Below are 20,055 nucleotides of genomic sequence, written 5' to 3' on the forward strand. Positions count from 1 at the left end.
TATATTTAACCTTCACTTTCAGAGTTTCATAAACTATGTCTTGAGGTGTTGAAAGCCCTAGATGATTTTTAATGGAAAGTGAGAGAAAACAGCAAATCAGCCACAGAGAAGGCTCTGCTGAAAACTGCAGCTGCATCAGTGTGACTGGGTAAAAAAAATGTTTTTAAAACAGAAACTGCTGATATGGCTTTTGGTGAAGCCTCTGCAGCAGCTGTGATGGCTTTTAACTTTGAGTTTTCAGTGGGGAAAAGATTATATTTCTTGCATTGTGATTTTTATGAACAACACAGGAGGGTTTCAAAATATCAGGCCAGGTTGAGGAGCAGGTGTAAGGTTAGCTGTGACTTGGACTGATAGAAATAACAGGGGCTGAGCAGTTTTCTGGGGGTGATAAGTACAGGGAACACAGAGGTTGTCAGTCCTCCAGCTCAAGTTAGCTTCAACACAAGCTGATGTTGCTGTTGGGTGGCAGTGGTGACACTCAGGTCTCTGAACAGCTGCCTCCCAGGGATCCCAAGGTACCACATGGGGAGAACAAAGCAAAGAAGTACAAATCAAATGTGAGAAGACAGCTGGTGTCTCAGAGCATGGACGTCCTTTTCCTTGCAAGACAGAACATGTGCTCAGCCTCTTGTGTGCTCCTCCTCGCATGGCAGAACAGCTCAGTATCTTGAAACGCCACACAGGAGAGGGTGACTCAAAGGCAGAGTCTCCCATGAAATCTCTGAAAAAGGAAGATTACATCTTCCAAAGCAGACTCTCATTTTGTGCAAAACAGAGACAGCAAAGCAGTTGGTTTCAGGAACCATGGCTCTGGATTTATGATTTTTTATTTTATGATTTTATAATTTATGATTTTCTGATCAGCTTTTCTTGAATCTCTCCTAAGGAGAAGGAAAGGATCCTGCAGCTCATGGGTGGTTTACATTGATCTTTCAAAAAGACCCTGAATTTTCACCCTGGGAGCAGAAACACTCCCAAGAGGGGACACTTCTATGCTTCAATAGCTATTCTCTGTTTGAAAGAGCTGGCAGTAATCTTTTCTTTCTTTGAATATGTAAGTCATCAAGAATTGTAGTAGGGATATACTACTGGAAAATACAATTCAGTTTTTCAGAGATGGTAACCTTGAACCCACTCTGTTTCCCTGATAAGATTTATGAGAAGTATGATTTGGGATTTTTTCATGCATTAGCCAGGAACCAGGAGTCTATAACAAATTTCCCCAAGTAACAGTTCATTTTTCTTCTACTCCTTTCAAATTCCCTCCTTGCTCCCCATGCATGATTCCTAGCCCTGCAGGAAGCTGGTGGATGGAAGAAAGAGTGTGGCCATGTCAACAGTGCTGCATGCTAATGGCAAAATGGAAAGATTTGCCAGACTGGTAAATGCCAAGGACATACATCATCTATTGAAATGTAGCAAAGGCAGAAAGTCTCCTTTGTCAGTAGTTGTGGGAATAGATGTTAACACTTGTACTGCATATCTGCTCTTTACTGGCAGCTTGTTGAAATAAGAGAATAGGCCTAGAATCATAGAATCATGGAATGTCCTGAGTTTGAAGGGACCCACGGGGATCTACATATGACAACCCCACAGTTCACGCCATGTGTCTGAGGGCATTGTCCAGTCTCTTCTTGAATACTGTCAGGCTTGGGGCTGTGACTGCCTCCCTGTTCCAGTGCTCCACCACCCTCTGGGTGAAGAAACTTTTCCTAATGTCCAACCTAAACCTCCCCCGGCACATCTTCCTGCCATTCCCTCAGGTTCTGTCATTGGTCACTAAAGAGTTCAGTGCCTGCCCCTCCTCCTCCACTTGTGAGGAAGCTGTAGCCACGATGAGGTCTCCTCTTAGTCTCCTCTTCTCCAGGCTGAACAAACCCAGTGACTGTAGCTGCTCCTCATATGACTTCCTCTCCAAACCCTTCACCAACTTTGTAGACCTTTTATGGACACTCTCTAGTAGCTTAATATCTTTTTATCCTGTGGCGCCCAGAACTGCACACAGTGCTCCAGGTGAGGCCACACCAGTGCAGAGCAGAGCGGGACAATCACCTCCCTTGCCTGGCTGGCAATGCTGTGCTTGATGCACCCAGGACACAGTTGGCCCTCTTGGCTGCCATGGTACACTGTTGGCTCATGTTCAACTTGCCATCGACCAGAACCCCCAGATCCCTCTCCACAGAGCTGCTTTCCAGCATCTTGTTCCCCAGTCTGTATGTACAGCCAGGGTTGTCATGTCCCAGGTACAAAATCTGGCACTTACTCTTGTTGAACTTCATGCAGTTGGTGATTGCCCAGTTCTCCAATTTGTCCAGATCCCTCTGCAGGGCCTCTCTGCCTTCAAGAGTGTCGACAGCTCCCTCCAATTTTGTGTCACCAGCAAACTTACTAAGCAATCCCTCAAGTCCTGAGTCTAAGTCATTTATAAAGACATTGAAGAGTTCCAGCCCTAGGATGGATCACTTTGGAGCCCCACTAGTGAATGGTCACCAGCCTGATATAACCCTATTTACCAGAACCCTTTGAGTCCAGCCCATCAGCCAATTGTTCACCCACTGCACTGCGTGTTTACCCAGCTGTATGCTGGACATCTTGTCCAGGAAGACACTGTGGGAGACGGTATCAAAGGCTTTACTGAATCCAAAAGATCACATCGACAGGCTTCCCTTGGTCAACTAGGTGGGTAACCTTGTCATAGAATGAAATTAAGTTTGTCAGGCAAGACTTTCCCCTCATGAACCCATGCTGGCTGGGACCAATGACTGCATTGTCATTCAGATGTTTTTCAATAACTCCCAGAACAATATTCTCCATGATTTTTCCAAAAACAGAAGTGAGGCTGGCAGGCCTGTAGTTGCTAGGGTCATCCCTGTTGCCGTTCTTGTAGATTGGGACAACGTCTGCAAGCCTATTTGAACTGGACTTCATCCTCAATGGGAGGAAACTGAAACATGTGGACTGGCTACATTTCCCATTTGGAAAACTATGGAGGTGACGTCTTACATTGCTGTGCTTTGTAAGTGTTTATAGGGATGGGAAAAGCAATGTGCTACTGAAGATCAATGGATATGACCCAAGACCTCCAACTGACTGAATCCAAGACCCCTTTCCTGACTCAGTGCTGAGTCTTTGATTATAAATTAAGCGTTATGCTGTGCAAGATGCTCACATTTAATGTCTTTAGTCAGTAGCTTTGTTTAGACCATTTTTCCTGAGTCATTGAAGTGACCTTACTAGTGTTGTGGTTTAACCCCCATAGGCAGCTAAGCACCACTCAGTCACTCTCTGATTCTCCCAACCAGTGGGACAGAGGAGAGAACTGGAAGGCTAAAAGTGAGAAAACTCATGAGTTGAGTTAAAGACAATTTAGAATTAGAAAAACAAACAAACAAAACCCCCAAAACTCACAGTAAGGAAGAAAAGAAACAAAACCCAGAAAAACAAGTGATGCAAAAAACCTAGTTGCTCACCATCAACTGATCGATGCCCAACCAGATCCTGAGAAGTGGCAGCTCTGGCCAGCTTCCACACCTCCTCCCCCTGTCCCTGCACGCTGTTTTATTGTGGAGCACATCATCATATGGTGTGGAATATCCCTGTAGTCAGTTGGGCTCGGCCGTCCCAGCCACGTCCCCTCCCAGCTCCTTGTGCACCCCGAGCGCACTTGCTGGTGGGCTGGTGTGAGGAGCAGAAAAGGCCTTGCTGAGCACTGCTCAGCAATAGCTAAAACATTCCTGTGTTGTCAACACTGTTTGCAGCACAGATCCAAAACCTAGCACCATACGAGCTATTAAGAAGAAATTTAACTCTGTCTGAGCCAAAACTAGTCACACCTTTGTGGTCTGAAAATCTTGAATGGACTGCTTGGATTTGAGATAGAATTTCCATTCCTTCCTGTGGGGCTGAGCAGAAGCAGGGTTATCTCTGCTTCCTATGTGAGACCCACAAGTTCATTTTTTTTTGTATCCAGTTTGACAACTAAATTAGGTTGACCGACATCTGATCAGAACCTCTTCCAGCTAGGCAGTGATTCTTGTTCCAGATCCAAAAATATCCAATTTCCCAGGCTCAAAAGTTTGCAAGGTTTATTTTCCTTCTCCAATCTTTTCCCTGGGAAATTGGCATCAAAAATTTTGAAACTGTGCTGTGTTTTTCCTGAGTGTTTGGTGGAAGAATCAGGAAAATTGAATGATTTTTCCTGTATGGAGTAGAGAAGAAACTCATGACACTGAGGACTCATACCCTCTGCTCTGACCCAGGGGACAAACCACTGCCCTTGGGACCTGAAACCACCTGACATAAGTCTTACTGTGATGGAATCAAAGATCTGAGCAAAGTGGATAGAGTTGGGGCTAACTGCAAAAACGATTTATAGAACCTGCTCTGCTACTGCTGCAAAGCTCAAAGGAGAAAAAACAAAACCAAAAACTTCCCTGAAATTGCTTACTGTCTGTATACCTGTTACAACAATAATATACTTCAATAGAAAACCAGGTAGCCTGTGGTTAAGAGTTCACTGGACTATATGCAAGAACTTCAGTGGATTTTCTTTAATATTGCATAGGGGTTTCAATACTCAGTAGCTTGAACTGGATTTCCTTACAATTTTTAAGGCTATCTAACTTGATCCAAACAAAGGGTTAATTTTATTAGGCTCATTGCTTTGAAATGATGTCTTTCCATATTATCCAGTTTGACTGGACACTGATTTGATTCTCCTCGTTCCTTATTTTACCCTGATTTTCTTTGTCTGCTGCTTGAAGGTTTGATATCATGACAAATATTCCTGAACAAGAAAAGTGTGAGTCCAATCCTGTTAGAGACCAGCAAAATAACTTGTGTTTTGGTTAACAGACTAACTTCCCTTGTATGGGTAATTTACCTTTCAAAAAAGAGCCCCGTACATTTGCACCACTGCCAACACAGAATGTCCAAAAATTTAGGATCAGTCTCTGCAAAATCTTTAAACCGCCTTAGATATAGGAACTTGCTAAAAATAGGAAACCCCTAGCTCTTTTTCTGCCTGTTACTCCTAAGCCTTGCATGTTCTATCAAGCTGTCTGTCATTTGCAGGTATGAGAGCAAGAACCCTACCCCAAGTATCAGAGGCCTCATGTTGGGATGATGATGAGAAAGCCTGAATTCTTTATCCCAGAAAACAGAAAAAAAAATGCAGGAAGGGTGTAGGGAGGCGGAGAATAGAGAACTCTTCTGTGGCAGACTGTACCTGAACCTGATAAAAGTGTGCAGTTGCCTGCACCAGGATGAAATAAAATATAAATGGCCCAGTGCAGGAGACAAAATCAAAACAGTTTTGTTAGGTTGATTGAATGTGCTGCACCTCTAGATGTCTGTATTTGAAAAAATTATTACAAAAGCACTAGGTAGATGAACAGCGTATAGCATTTAGCTCCCAGTGTATTAAGATTTGTAGTCAGATCTTTGTTGCTTGCAAGAACAGGGTCTGTGACCTCAGTGCACTTCTTGCAAGATCGATGGCTCCTTCTCCCAATGTCAGAAGTTCCCACTAAACAGTCAAGATTTGCTTGAAAACTAGCTGGGGCCTCAGAGCACAGAAGCAGAAACCATCTTTGTGTTGCTCAGACCTGTCCCTGGAGAGGGATTTGACCGTCAGAATGGAGGCCTTTGATTTGAGTGGGAAGCAGGAGCAGAAGGCAGACCTCGCAGTGCAGTAGTAGCCAGTGTTGTGCATTTCGGTGCTGGAGAGCAGGTTGGTACCAGGACACATGCCATCCATTCTTTGCTCTTTGATTTCCTTTCTTTCTTTTTCCTTCCTTGCTTGATGCTCTTCTTCTGTCCCTTGACCTTGTGCATTCTCTGTGCTGTGCAGGCTGATTCTGATCCATCAGGATCCTCCTGCAGGACTCGCCTCACCTTTTCTCTCTCTTGCACCCTCCAGTCCCTGTGCAGACTGACTGGCCTAATGCTTGCCTCTGAATTGTCAACAAATGCATTTCTTGGGAGCACAGGTAAAGGAAAAGGAAAAGGAGAAGGAGAAAAAGTGGCTGCTTCTTTATCCTTCCTCACTGAACAGGGTAGGAATTGAGCTGTAAGGTTTTGGGTGCCTTTGTTTCCAGAGCATTGTACTGGGTTTTGAACACAACCCTGAATAAAAATCCGTTGATGACTGTTTTTCTCAGCACACTTGGGAACAATATGAGGCCAGTATAATGGCATCCACCATGGCTTTGTGAGTGCTGCAGCCCTGTGAACGTGTTCTGATCCCCTCCCCTAGAAAGGGCTTTACTTCAGGGCATAATGTAGCCCTAAATGGAGGAAACAATGCAAATATTCTTTAAAATTTTTACCATTATTTAATGGTTTCACATAAAGCTGATGATTATTTGATAGAACAAAAAAATATATAGGGCAATATCTTTCTAGTATGGATTATCTTAGCTTGTCTATGAAATTCTAAACTTAGCAGAAGACAAAGAAATTAGAAGCATATGTGCATACTAATGTTCATTAGCATGTACCAGACTTTGAGTTTTACAGTCTACAAACTAGAGATGACAATGCATACACACAGAATGAACAAAATGGCAGTTGTAACCTTGAAACAGTCGTTTTTACAAAAAAAGCCCTAAACCAGCATCTAAGTGTGGTCTGAATTTGTTTACTGAAACATAAGGATCTTATAATTAAACACAAAAACTAGTGCTTCAGATTTGTCTCTGTCAAGAAAGCAATGACCTCTAGATACTGATGTATATCAACAAATAGTATTTAATACTGTAGGAACATTAATGTGTTATCTTTTCTTACAAAGCCTGCTTGAATCATTTTGTAAAGCTGATATCATGAACTAAACATACAGAGAAAATAAAGATTTATTTCAAGGGAGACAAAATTTCTACTCCTTCATGTTATTACAAAAGATTCAAAAACCAACATGTTCTGGCCTTAAGTATCAGACTTACATTTTGTCTTTTGTTATCACTTACAATAGCACTGCTGCTTGAATACCCAGCCATACCAAATATAAGTTATTTGTATATCTCCATCCTCTCGGGAAATCTTGACCTTGAAATAGAATAAATATGTAACATGTTCATAGCTAACACCACCAGTGCTAAAATGCATAGACATTGAACAAAAACATGCAGAAGATGAGCTTGTGCAGTGCTATTGGACTCATTGTTGCAAAATGAGAAATTACAGTTTAAATGTTTTGCTGTCTTTGAATGACTCTTCATTTGTAATTGATTCAGCTCAACAGACTGCAACTCTAAAACCATCGAGATGTGGAACTTATTTGTCCCATGTTTAGAGTATGCTTCAGTCACTCAACCAAAATCAAACTGCACAGGATGGGACCTTCTCTATTTGAGTACTTTGATAATGTGCCACATTAACTTAGAGTCTGAGATAACTGATTATTCAGGCTGCCATTTTCAGAAGTCCATCAGGAATAAATAAATCACATCTAGCATTTGTTGACCAGCTCCATAACAAGAAGTGGATTACACATAAAACAAAACCTGTAAATAAGCCCATAATGTGAAAAATAAATGGGAATCCCTTGAATGACTACTTGAGGCAATTTTGAAAATTCCCTGTAAGGAGCTATACTTACAGAGCAATAAGGTAACAATCCTTGAGGTGCCTGCGCTGATAACCAAGGACATGACCAGCTGCAGTCAAACCAGTAAACCTTGAGGAATGTGGTTTTTACATGAAGACCTGGAGGGCTGTACTCCAGTAAGGCCACAGCACAGGCCTCTGGTGACAGGACAGTGGGGTAAAAAAGTTACAGTACACAACACAGATCCTTCCTTTTGCCATTACCCCAGTGTGAAGATGTACTGTAACCATAAAGATCCCCAAAAACAATAGAAATCAACTTTACGTTAGATTTATGAAAGATGAAGTAATCAAGGTTTCGAGTCATGGGATCACATTGTAATATGTTTGACAACTAAAAGATATAAAAGGCCTATCGAAAATCCCGTGTGTTGCCACCAACAAAGAAGAACGCAAGAGATACAGTGAGGACTCAATAGCTAGTCTTCTTTATCTTCCCAGTCACACACAGTTGATCCTGGGGACATGTGCATTATTGTGCTTGTGAGTATGTGGGCGTGAGAACATGACTGAGTGAAATCTGTGGGAGAAGGAGCGCAAGGGACTGCAGCCAGTTTTCTTTAAAACAAATATCACCCTAGCTTCCAAAAGCTCTAGAAATGTGTTTTGTTACATTAATTTTCTTCAAGAGCACTAACACATGAGTTATAAATTAGCTGTTGGGCTGAAATGATAAGCACTAATGTGACAAGCTGGGGAAGGTGCCTAGAGGGTTCTTACAGAGGCCTAAGCTAGCTGTGATTTTATTTAATATCTTTAGTGTGATTAGGAAAAAAAAATCAGAAACACACTGATGGCATTTGCAGGTGATTGTTCCCTGGGAAATGTTCCCATCCTTAGCTGGGGACATCATGTTATACAGATGTATAATATGAAAGGACTAAAGGAGTCTGGGGAGATGGAAATAAAAACACAACATTGATTTAGGGAAAACAGAAGGTGCAGAATCTGAAGGAAGGGAGGAAAGCTCAGAACACAGCTATTCAATGGGGATGATGAATCATATTGTCCTCCTTGATGATGCATACATTAACAGTGGACAGAAAGTACTCACTGAAACTTGCTCTCTAACAAATACTTCTTATGTTATATGACTAATGAAATACTGTAACTGTCTTACTGATGTTGTGAACAGCAGGAGAGCCATTTAAGCAAGAAAAAAATGTGCTAATTAAGAAGTACAAACTCAGGAAAAGGAATCTTATTTATTAGATTTGTGTTTTTATTTCAAAGAATGGATAAGGGCAGGGAGGATGGATGTGAATGTTCACAGCAATATACAACACCAATAAATGTAATTTCAAAAGCTACATTGCTACTAGATGGTGGGGTGGGAGGGAGTAGGGAAAGGTAAGGAAGCTTTGAATAAAGGCATATGAGAAGAGGGAGTGAGTTGTGAGTTTCAATATCGAGCAAAGAGGCAGAGACTAGCAGGGAGAAAGAACCAAGGCACTGGCACTCAGCTCCCTGGGCAGTTCCAATCTGAGAAAGAGAATTTCAGAACGCTGCTGTGCCCCTCGGAAGTCATTCTGCAAGGATGCTGATGCTGACCGAAAGAACTAGAGTCAACACACCTGATTGGAGATACCAATATGCAGAGTTCTACTCAGAAACAGCTGTATAAACTTAATCTTCATAGGCAATACAGGGTAGCGAATATTTCTAGGGTGAGTCAACTCCTTACAATATAGGTGTGTAAAACAGGGCAAAACAGGGTATCTGTGGCATAAAAATGCGACAGCATATTTGTGGCTAAAAGTGATGAAATAACAAAATGTGTGAATAAAAGCAGCAGCTTGTGATAGAAAGAAATTGTAGTTTTAACAGTGGAAAAATTGGAGGAGAGGGGGAAAACCCTCAGGGAAAGCAATGAAATACCCATCCAAGACAAGATAATGCATTAGAGAAGGAAGAATCAGTCCTCCACTGTTGGAGCTATACTACTGGTTGTAAAGCACACAACTGAGCCAGGCACTTGGGTGACCATGATCGCATAGCCTGATGGAGGTTCTACTGCCCTGGACTCGGGTTGCCTCTGCTCCAGCCAGTGTATCATCTTCAACAGAGCAACAGTCTCAAAAGAAGCCAATGAAGAAGTAAGGTGCTGTCTAACAGGCATAGCAGGGTGAAGCCATGAGCTTTCAGGGCTAGTAAGCTTGTTGAGATCCCCTCAGGAATCTTGATTCTCTATTCCAATTAAAAAGGAGACAACTCTTTCAGTCAAGTTGTCTGTATAGCCCTGTTATTTTGTGCAATTTGCACATTGATAGTATCACAAAAACTAGTACAGCATTTTCCAGCAAATTTACTGCTCATTAAAATTACATATTTGAGCAAGTGGAAATGGCAGAGTTCAAGTCTGTTTTCTCTTACTCATGATTCATCTATAAGTACACAAATAAATTGGACAGTCACAGGAGACTGTCAGAGCTACCAGATGCAGTGATTTGAAAGAGTTCCTTAGTCTGGGCTAGTGAAGAAAAGAAATGCAAAACTGGGTGATGAGGAGGAGAAATCCAACAAAATACCAAAGTTCTCAGCTAGCAGGAGGTTGTAAACAATACATTTAGAAATTAACATTGTCTGACACATCCTACATTGTACCACAAAGCTTTAAACAATTGTGACAATAGGCTTTGCTTTGTTAAAAATAACTTGTCACTGACTTTTCTCTCAAGTAGTCCTGGAGTAACTATTGAAGTCAATACAGTTATATTCCAGCCACATGCCCTTCAGACTCCAGCCTTTTGACTCTGCTATGCACATGGATGTAGAGTAAGGAAGCCTGCCCTTTTCTGAAAAGAAAAATGAAGAACATGGTGTGGCAAGAATTAATTTTAAAGAAATGACTGCCAGAAAGAAACTAACCTTGAAAGAAACACGTGAATATAGATCATTTTAAAGTATAAAGCTTCTGTATTTCTCTCTCATACAATCACTTTGGGAAGGACTTTATTATGTAGGTGGATAATGGAGATGATTTTTTTTTTCTGCTGTTAGATTTAAACACTTAGAGAAAGTTTCAGTCACATTGAGTCAAGTCCCAGATCAATGGAAAATGCACATTTTCTCCCAGTGCCCCACCAAAATCTTAGCTCCACAAACAACAAGCAAAAGGAGCTTCTTCCCCTAAGTCCCCACGGTAGCCTCAGTTTGTCACTACTTGTATTTCATCAGGCTGCTGGCTGAGAGGCACCCATACTGTCTCCTTATCTTGCCACATAGATCTCAGGCTCTCTGAGATGGAGAATAAGCCGGTTATGACCCAGTTTTCCAGGCTGTCTGAGCACAGCTGAGTTGGAGTAAAGATGAATGGACACAAGTAGCAGCTACCTCACCTGGAACCAATCCAGAAGTTATACATTAGATATAGCCATACACTGGGGAGGAGTGGATGCCAGAGAGACACTGCTTGCAATGCTCCATCCCCTCTTCAATCTGTCTTGGCACAAGGAACCCTCCAAGCACAACATCTCCCTTCCATTGCACAAATGACTGGAGAGAAACATCCATACTTTCTACTTTCTAGACCATTTAGAGGCACTTTGAGTGACTCCAAAAATCTGTCTCTCTAAAAAGACTTTTACTGATACATGCCACTTGCTCTTTGACTCCTTTTCTCCCTGGCTCATCAGTTCTGTGGGTTTCTTACAATAAGTGGACATGCAGCTGAATTTGGAATAGAAACATAATTTGCAACTGCATGGCATTCATGGTCAAAAAACCTTTTTCTCCTGGACTTTGACTTAGTCTCCTCAGCTCTGTGGCACAAAATCAAGAGGGGGAATACCCATGCACACAGACGACAAAGGAAGGAGGAGACTTTGCAATAGAACACAACACATAAAGTGAGATGCAATCACAGAGAGAAGAAATTAATACTGATTTGATGAGTTGCATTTAAAGTTAAAGAAAGAAGCAAAAAGAAAGATCATGTTGTCCGTTGCAATGGTGACCGCTACCAGGTCATTACCCTTTCTCTATATGTACACAACTCTGTGAGATCAGTAGAAGTTATGTGTGTACATAAAGATAGGAAGGTTTGAAAGCAAAGAGTTTTACCTAGCATTCATTTAGATAACTAATCCAAAGACAGACATTATAGTGTACAAGGAATAATGCCCATTGTAAAACTTGGTGGAAAACATTTCTTGTGGAAAAAAGAGGAGATGTTTAACTATGCACCTCTGGACCTGTTGAATTAGAAACAAGAAACAAAGGATCTTTATACTACAATAGTAAATTTAAGATGGCAGATGTTCTATGGCAGTTTATAGTGTGGCTATGGGTTGTTTTATGCGAAGCATTCCACAATACTCTGTTTAAAAGTGATGGTACAGGATGATCTAGTTTGCCAAGTAAAAGGATAAGATGCTTGTCTCATGTGGAGACACTGCTTTTTTTTCAATAAAAGACCAAAATGCTAGAGGCATTATGATTCCAAGTTGAAGATTAAGGTTTTTGGAAGGGCAGCTTTTAAAATAAAAAAGACTGAAGGAAACAAATACTTATGGAGGGAACATTGGCTAAAAGGAAACCACTACTACTTCTTAAATTATTTTAAAAGTAGTAGAGGTAGAATGATATGTTAAGAAAAAAATCCTGAGATCCACATCCTTGGGTCTACTAGAGCAAAGGCATGTGCATTTTCTAGCTGAGCTTTGGGATGCCACCACAGAGTCTCTGACGGTGTATCACAGGTGACCTCTTGAGACTGAGAAACATCCCTCTGGGAGACAGGGGCTATTGCCCAGCTAGGATAAGCAGGATTCCTGCCTTTGGTGATGTCTGTCAGTCTTGCCAAAATAGTGGTGAATAATCTCGTCAGCTCACTGTAATGAAGGCTTTCTAATATCATGAAACAATATGGCTTGACCAGACTTTGCACTGCTCGAAAGAGTTCTGCAGTCTAGATCATAAAAGTGTCTATAAGTGCAGATGGGCAGTATATAGTATCTATAGTTGCTGCTTAAAATTGTATTCTGGTTATTTCCCAGCTACATCCATTCCAGACTGTATGTCTTCTAGGGCAAGAATCTAAACCATGCTGGGCTTTGGATACAAAACCCATTAAGAGCTGAGAATGAAGCTCTTCTCTGATAGGTAACAAATGTTGACACTGATTTCCGAAGGAAGGTCAGACATTTTTCAGTGCCTTGAAAGCACTCATAACGTTCCTGATGCTAAATAAGACCCAGTTTAGTCCCGCAGTGGTGACAACATGACTTATTTTTCATTCTCCCTCTGATAAACTACATAAGCAAACATCTGATATTCATACAGGAGGAAAAAGTTTGTGTTACCCACTTAGCCTGGACAATGGAGCAGGCTTCTGCCAAACATTTTGTGTGCAAATGTATGGTTTGCAGTTTTTTTACACAGCTTTCTGCTCCCCAGAAGGGAACAGACTACTAGATTTTCTCATGGGCTTTATTTACTCAAAAAAATTAAAAAATTCAGATCAATTGGGGGGATTATTTCAATCTGAGATGACTGCAAACTGCAATTTCTCTCTCATGAAAGAATTGGATACTTCTTCTGAACACACACCAAAACATTTATCAAAACATCAGGAGTTCAGGTGAAATTTCTGTCTCTGAAAAAAACCTTGACATTTGATATTTGCTTTGCTTCTGTGTTGAAACAGAAGAAAGGAGAGATTTGTGGGAGAGAAAATTCAACTTCTGATAACATCAGACTGTAATCAACAATACAGCTCAGAGATGGTATCCACCTAAGGATAGCAAAAAAAGTAAGCAAGTGACACCCCTGAAGAGTTTCAATTAGATTTCCTCAAGAGAAAAAGACACCAATTCATAAAAAAATATATTTTCTGCTGAAAAGTTTAATCCAGTTTTAATCTTGTCAGCTTTAATTGCAATATAACATCTATTGATGACTCTGCCTAGTTGAATATAGTTAACTGTAGGAAATATAAAATGAAAGCATGGAAAGATCAAGAAAACTAGATGAAAGAAATATGACTGGTGATTGAAATTCACCCCAGCTCTGATATATATTTATAGGTTTAACTACCTGAGCTGTAATTCTTCTGTTTTTCTGGTAGCACTTACTGTATGTCTAAACCCTATCCTCCAAACTTCTGGGTCACGGATTCCCCTGAGATGCTGGCCCTAATTTGCCTCCAAACTCACTTCCACAACAGTTTATTCAAGGTCCATGACAGTGAAGCAGAGGGCCATTTGTCTCCAGTTTCTCTCACAAAGCCCTATCACAGGCCTCAAGTGGTGTGAAGAGCCAATATAAGGCTACCGAGTAATATTAACTTTAAGGGAACAACCACTCTTGCAAGCTAAAGAGCAGCAAGGCACTGAAGTGCCCCCACATGTCAGAATTTCATGATCAGGGAAAAAAAACCAATTAATCTCTCCAAAGAATATAAACTTTCAAATGACACTTCACGAAGGGAAGAATAGGAACCTGCTGTACTTGGTTTGTCATCCCCCCTCCTCCTCCAAAGATGGTTGCCAAAATAGCACAGCTGAAAGCACATTGGATGTTGAATCCTGTTTGATTAGGCAAAGATTATATCTACTAAACTGACTGTATCATTTTAGTATGGAGCTTGTGCATCTACTCACCTACAAAAACCACTTTCTGTTCCACAGGAGGAAGCATTTTTTGGCTTTGTCACTGCATTTCATGTAGATGTGTCTGAGAGCATTTTCCATGGTCTTCTTAAAAAGGGTGTATGAATGTGCATGCTATCTTCTGTCATGTGATTTCTTCCTCTTTTTATAACCATTTTTATCTAAATAGTAATGAATGCTGATTTATAAAATCATCCACCAAAACATATTCCTTGTTTTAAAAACAGAGGTAAAAGCCACTGTCTTATTACAAAAGGAACAATTACCTGAAAATGGAGCATTTCTCATCTGTGTAGAAGAGGCATCAGAACTGAACCTTATTTTCTAAGTAGCCAAGAAAATAAATCGTATAAGAATTCAGACCTCTGACCACCTCTGAAGGGGAAAGCTAATGGAAACAGCACCACACTGGGGACATTACTGCATATCATCACCTAACAGTGACCCCGAGGGAAATGAAACTGAAGAGAAATGGAGTTGCGTGCAAGGGAGGTGGAACTGTTCTCATTTCTGAATCTGCAGCAGAGTAGTCTAATTGGATATACAGTGCAGCAAAATGAATATATACCAGAGGAGAAATATTTTCAAGCTTTGTAAAGGAATGATGTGCAGATTGAAAGAAAGTCAAAGTCCTCCATTTCTAGTCATTTTTTAATAAATGCAGAATACTTAATGACTTAGAAAAGGAAAATTTAGAGAAGCCTGATAGTTCAAGGGGCCACACATTATGCCTTGCCAGAAACATAGACAGCTGAGTCTCCGAAGTTCATTGAAAAGTTTCTACAGAAGCCAAAATTTCTCAGAGATACAAACACTTCAGACATATTTTTTTCCTTTTTGCTAAAGAGGTTGGTCACTGTAATTCACAGTTTTCCTATTCATGAAGAGCCTGCAGCCTGTGAGCTACTGCTGGCACTCAAACTGCTCTGTGTTATGTAGACGAGTGCTCAGCTGTGAGGCCGGTGCCTGTACACAAGCTGTGTCCCACAGCTTCCGCCACCAAAGCCAGCTCTTGCGGGTACACTGCCCGTGCTGATCAGCTGCTGAAAATGAGATAGGAGGAAAAGGAGTAAAGAAAAAAAAAAAAAAAATTGTGTGTTGAGGAAGGATTAGGAAGCTTACGGTTGGCATCCTAGTGCTGGGGGATGGTTGACAAGATGCTGGGGAGCTGGAGGTGGGATGGGAAGAATTGTGAGGCTCATACAAAGCAAGTGCTGGCAGCCACCATTGCTGTCGGTAGCCCCAAGTCACAGCTGACACCAAGAGCTTCAGCTGCCATCCATGCCAGCAGCAAGGGTTGCTGCAACAAGCAGTACCCAAAGCAAGATCTGTTTGGAAACCCCTGCCTCATGCAATATGTATTTCCATTTGATGTTTCCAGGCTGCATTCAGGACAAAACTTTTTTTACTGAAAAAGCACCAAAATGCAATAATGAAAAGCAAGTACTCTTTGATAGGTTTTGCAGTGCAAGCTTTAAAGGCTCTAAGTGCTGCAGATTCTTCCCACTGAATTTAAATGCAACCCTTATTTCTCACTCTGGAGGAGTCCTGGGCCACAGGTGGCAAAGTGGCAGGAGGAGCCCTGCCTGCAGCGATGGCAGAGGGCAGGCTCTCTGGAGGCACAGCCTGCAGCCGTATTTGTAGCCCCATAGGGAGGGACTGCGGAGCTGCTGGGTCACCCAGGTGTTTTTCCTCCCAACCTTTTTTTAGCTGCTCTGTACCCAGTGCAGGCACAGGGACCACTAAGGATTTCATTTGTCTGCAACATTGAGCTGCTCTGATTGTGCATGTACTTTTAACCAGAAATTCTGCCTTTCAGCCTCAAGAGCAAACTGTGCTAGCTGTGCTGCCAGAAGTCAATGCAGCCAGACAGACTGTAGGTGAGAGGACACATCCATTTCACATATGATCATGAGCCAAATCTTTGCCTCTTACACCATCTCAAAATGGGCGTAAAATACTTCCCTCTTTCACCAGAAGACCATTAATATTCACAGAGTGCTTTGAGATCCTACAGAGAAGATGGAAGTGTCAAGTTTATTCCTCTTTAAAGCTTGCAGCTCACAACTGGACAAACCTGTGATGCTCTCCCTGCCTTCTGGCAACTGGCCTAGAGCATGCAGGGGAACCCCTGGGAACCTGAAGCTGGCACCCCTGTGGGGTGACAGAGCTGTCACAGCACATGTGTATGTAGATGGAAAAATAGCTTTCCTCCTTAGTCCTCTGTTAAGTGCTCACTGAATGAGTTTGACTCCACAGACTCAAGGACAGTCAGCTCAGGTTGCTTCCTCCAGTACTAATACATAAACAACTTACTCGCTTGTTTTTTTCAGCTAATGTTATTCAGAGACAGTAAAATGCTGTAGAGTATTCATTCTGGTTCCAGTCGTGGATACAGAGCATGTATAATTACCAATGTGGGTAGCAGTCTATCTCATAGCCTTACTTATGCCAGTGAAGGATATTATCTCATTATATCAGCTTAGCAGGCTTCTATCCCTGGAATTCGAAATAAGCAAGGCACATAAAGGAATGATGAAACGACTAATTATAAGGGACATTATTTTAAAAACTGTACAGTAGTCAAAATCCATTAATGGACTATTTTACCTCATTAAACTACTTCCAAGAAAGTATCTAGGCTTTTTCAGCATAAACATTTCTACATTGAAAATGTAACTTGAACCTAACTCTATGCTTAGCTATTTTTTGAATGAGTATAATATGTGCTTTCATTTACGACAGGGCAAAGATGAGTGAAATTTTTAACTTCATTATGCCTATCATCCAAAGTAATTTAGAAGATAGTCCTGCTACATGGACTCTTCTACACTAGAATGCTAATAATGACTAATGTCTGGGGAAACAGAAAATAGAGCTGCTAGCAAGGACTTGTTTTAGCCCGTGTTTTAGAATTTTTATTTGAATAGAAAGTGCCATTGTAATTCAAAGGTAAAATACTTCTGAACCTTTGGAAACTTCTTGGGTGATTTTTTTTTTTTTTTTTAGGTTACAAGATGAATAGACTTCGGTTTTGTTTTCCAACTCTTGGTCTTTCAACCCAATGAAACCTCAAGTTGGACTTCATTCTTTCCTTCTTGCTGGTCAACTCCAGGGAGAAAGATTCTGCAAGGCTGAGCCCATCTTTTGTTATACCTGTGAAACATTTTTGTCAGCATGCAGTTGCAAGTGGAGCCATGCTATCCATTCCCTAGAAATATGGGAGCCAAAGAATCCTGCTCAATGGATCAATAACATGTCCAAAGGGAAGACAGGCTGCTATTAGGGACAAGAGATGAAAATGTGGACATCAGCTGATTACAATAAGAGCATCTCTTTTAGCAGCAGCTAAAAGCAGCTGTTCTTCATGCAGCTGCCAAAGTGGGCAAAAAGTCCCTGTCCAACTGGGTCCTTTCTTTGCCAGGTTACTGGTTCTTCTTGAGAGAAGGAAAAGGTGAAACAGTTTGATGAACACTTTGCTTCAACCTCCTTCGCAAGCAAAACATCTTGGCAGATCACATACTTCGCACTGTGCAGCTCACATAAACAAATATATTTGGTAGAGAGAATGTCAGAGAGTAAAAATGCCAGTGTTTCAGTAAGTATGTAGGGTACATGCAGTAAGAGAAAAGCAGAAACAACCATTGCTCCCGGTAGTAATGCAGTATTACAAACAGTTGTTCCACTTTCCCTCATCGCTATTTCTTGCATAAGATAGAGGGACTCTACTTCCATAGATTTGTATGGCAATAACAATGGCCACTGGTACTGGAGTGAATGAGATGCATCTGCTGGTTTTATAGCACTCTCTGAAAGGTACAGTATCACCTGGTAGTCCACCTGATGGAGCCTGACCTGACCTTCAGGATGTCAGACCCATCACCTTAGAGGTGGTGAGAGCTGTTGTCAGAGTAGTCAAATTCTTTCTGTGGCACATGGGTCTCATGATCCAAGCAGAACCTCCCTGCCATTTATGCCATGCATACATCCCACTGTACAATGAGCTCTTGAGGTCTTATTTACAGCAGGAAACTCTTGAAGAGTGGTACCTAGAAACTGAACTAGCTGAAAGTAGTAACTAAACTGAACCCTTGCCTGGCAAGAGGAATGCACCTGTTACATCAGTGGTCTGGGCCATATATATGTCAGTAGCTAGTTAACAAAACCCAGGCCTGGAAACAATGCTGCAGAGTGTATAGCTTTGTTAACGGGTTTGGTAGCAGGACCAATAAAGTTCATTGTTGAGTTTCCCTACAAATGGCTTCCTTTGTGCTGCAGCTTTTTACATCAGCTTTTAACTAGACCTACCAGTTGTACTAGCCAGACTGAGGGCATGATCTTCCCAGAGACTCTGGTTCCCATGAAGTGAAAAGGAGACTTCTGAAAGATCCCTAGAATTGCCCTTGGGCTTCTGAAATGGTCCTCTTTGCCTAGGAAAACTCTGTGTCCTCTCTCCCAGGAAAGAAATAGCAGAAAATCAAGGCAGAGTGAATTGTGATTTTTTTTTAAAGATTCAGGGGAAATATTGATTTTAAATAAACAAATCCTCTTGCCACTCAGAGTGGGCAGTTGGGTCAGTCTGGCCCTACCAGACCAGCTCACTGATTCATCTCAGCTCTACCTCTGAGGACTTCAGCCCGCAATGGCACAGCAGGTTCACTCCCCATGCTTGAGGAAGAGCATTGGGCAATCAGGCTGCCCCTGCAGAGGGGAGGCTGAGCTCAGCCCTCACAGGCTGGAGGCTCAGGGGATAGGAGTCAGATGGGGAAGAGGCAGAGTCACTCCCAATAGGCAGTTTTTGAGCGAGAGTCTTTTGTGTATGTGACCATGAACTGTGAAGAGGACAATTTGAAACTGTTTGTGCTGCTCAAAAGCGAACACTTGGAGCGAGCACAAATTGTTAAACAGCTCCTCTTGATCCGGGAACAGGCGAATTACAGATACTTTCCTGGAGAGGGAGAAGAATCCTGCTTAGAGGCCAAGCTATGTCTATGGGAGGGTTTTGAGGAGCAGCTGCAGCAACATTAAAAGAAGCTAATCCTCCTAGATCTGGAGCATCACACAGCGAAGAGGGACGAATATCCACCTAATTACATCGGTCTCCTATGAGGACGACTGAGCAAAATCCCATTCTGTTTCCTCATTTTCTTGTTTTTGTCCTGGTTAGGGCAAAATTTCAACAAGAGCAGCAGGTCGGCAGGGCCAGGGGCGCTCCAGGCCCCGCGGCCCGGGACCGGCGCTGCGCTTCCCGCGGCGGCCAGCGGAGGCTGCTCTGGGTCGCCGCCGCCCCGAAGGTCTGCGGGGTTCTGGTCGCGACGCGCCCCTGCCCGGGCACAGCTGGCAGCTGGAACCGCGGGAGCGCAAAGGCAGCGCACCGCCTTGCAGTGATCGACCTTGCCAAGAAACAAAAAAAAAAAAAGAAAGCCAAGGGCAAAACGGGACAGCTGGCAGCTTACTTCCGAAGTAAAGCTCCGGGGAAAATTCAGACCAAGCCACAGACTGGGGAGCAGAGAGGAGGCAGAGAAAGATTTAGGGGCAATAACCGGAGTACTCGGTCACTCCGAAGTCAGTGACAGTAGGGCAGCTGTGGACAGATATGCCTGGAGTCGCACAGTTTGCCAGGGTTCCCAGGCTGCCCTGGGCATGCGGGCGGATGCGCCGGCCTTGGGCTGGGTGGCCCTGCCCGGTACCTTGGGGCAATAAGGAAGGGGCTCCTCGCAGCCCTACTGCAACTTGCCCTCGAGTTTTGCTGTGAAAACAAAAGCAAAGCAAACAATTCCCTTCCCCCTATCCCGAAAATAAAGCTCGGGCACCACCAGGGCTGGTCGAAAGG

The sequence above is a fragment of the Caloenas nicobarica genome, chromosome 5 (genome assembly GCF_036013445.1).
Source record: "Caloenas nicobarica isolate bCalNic1 chromosome 5, bCalNic1.hap1, whole genome shotgun sequence".
Taxonomy (NCBI): Eukaryota; Metazoa; Chordata; class Aves; order Columbiformes; family Columbidae; genus Caloenas; species Caloenas nicobarica.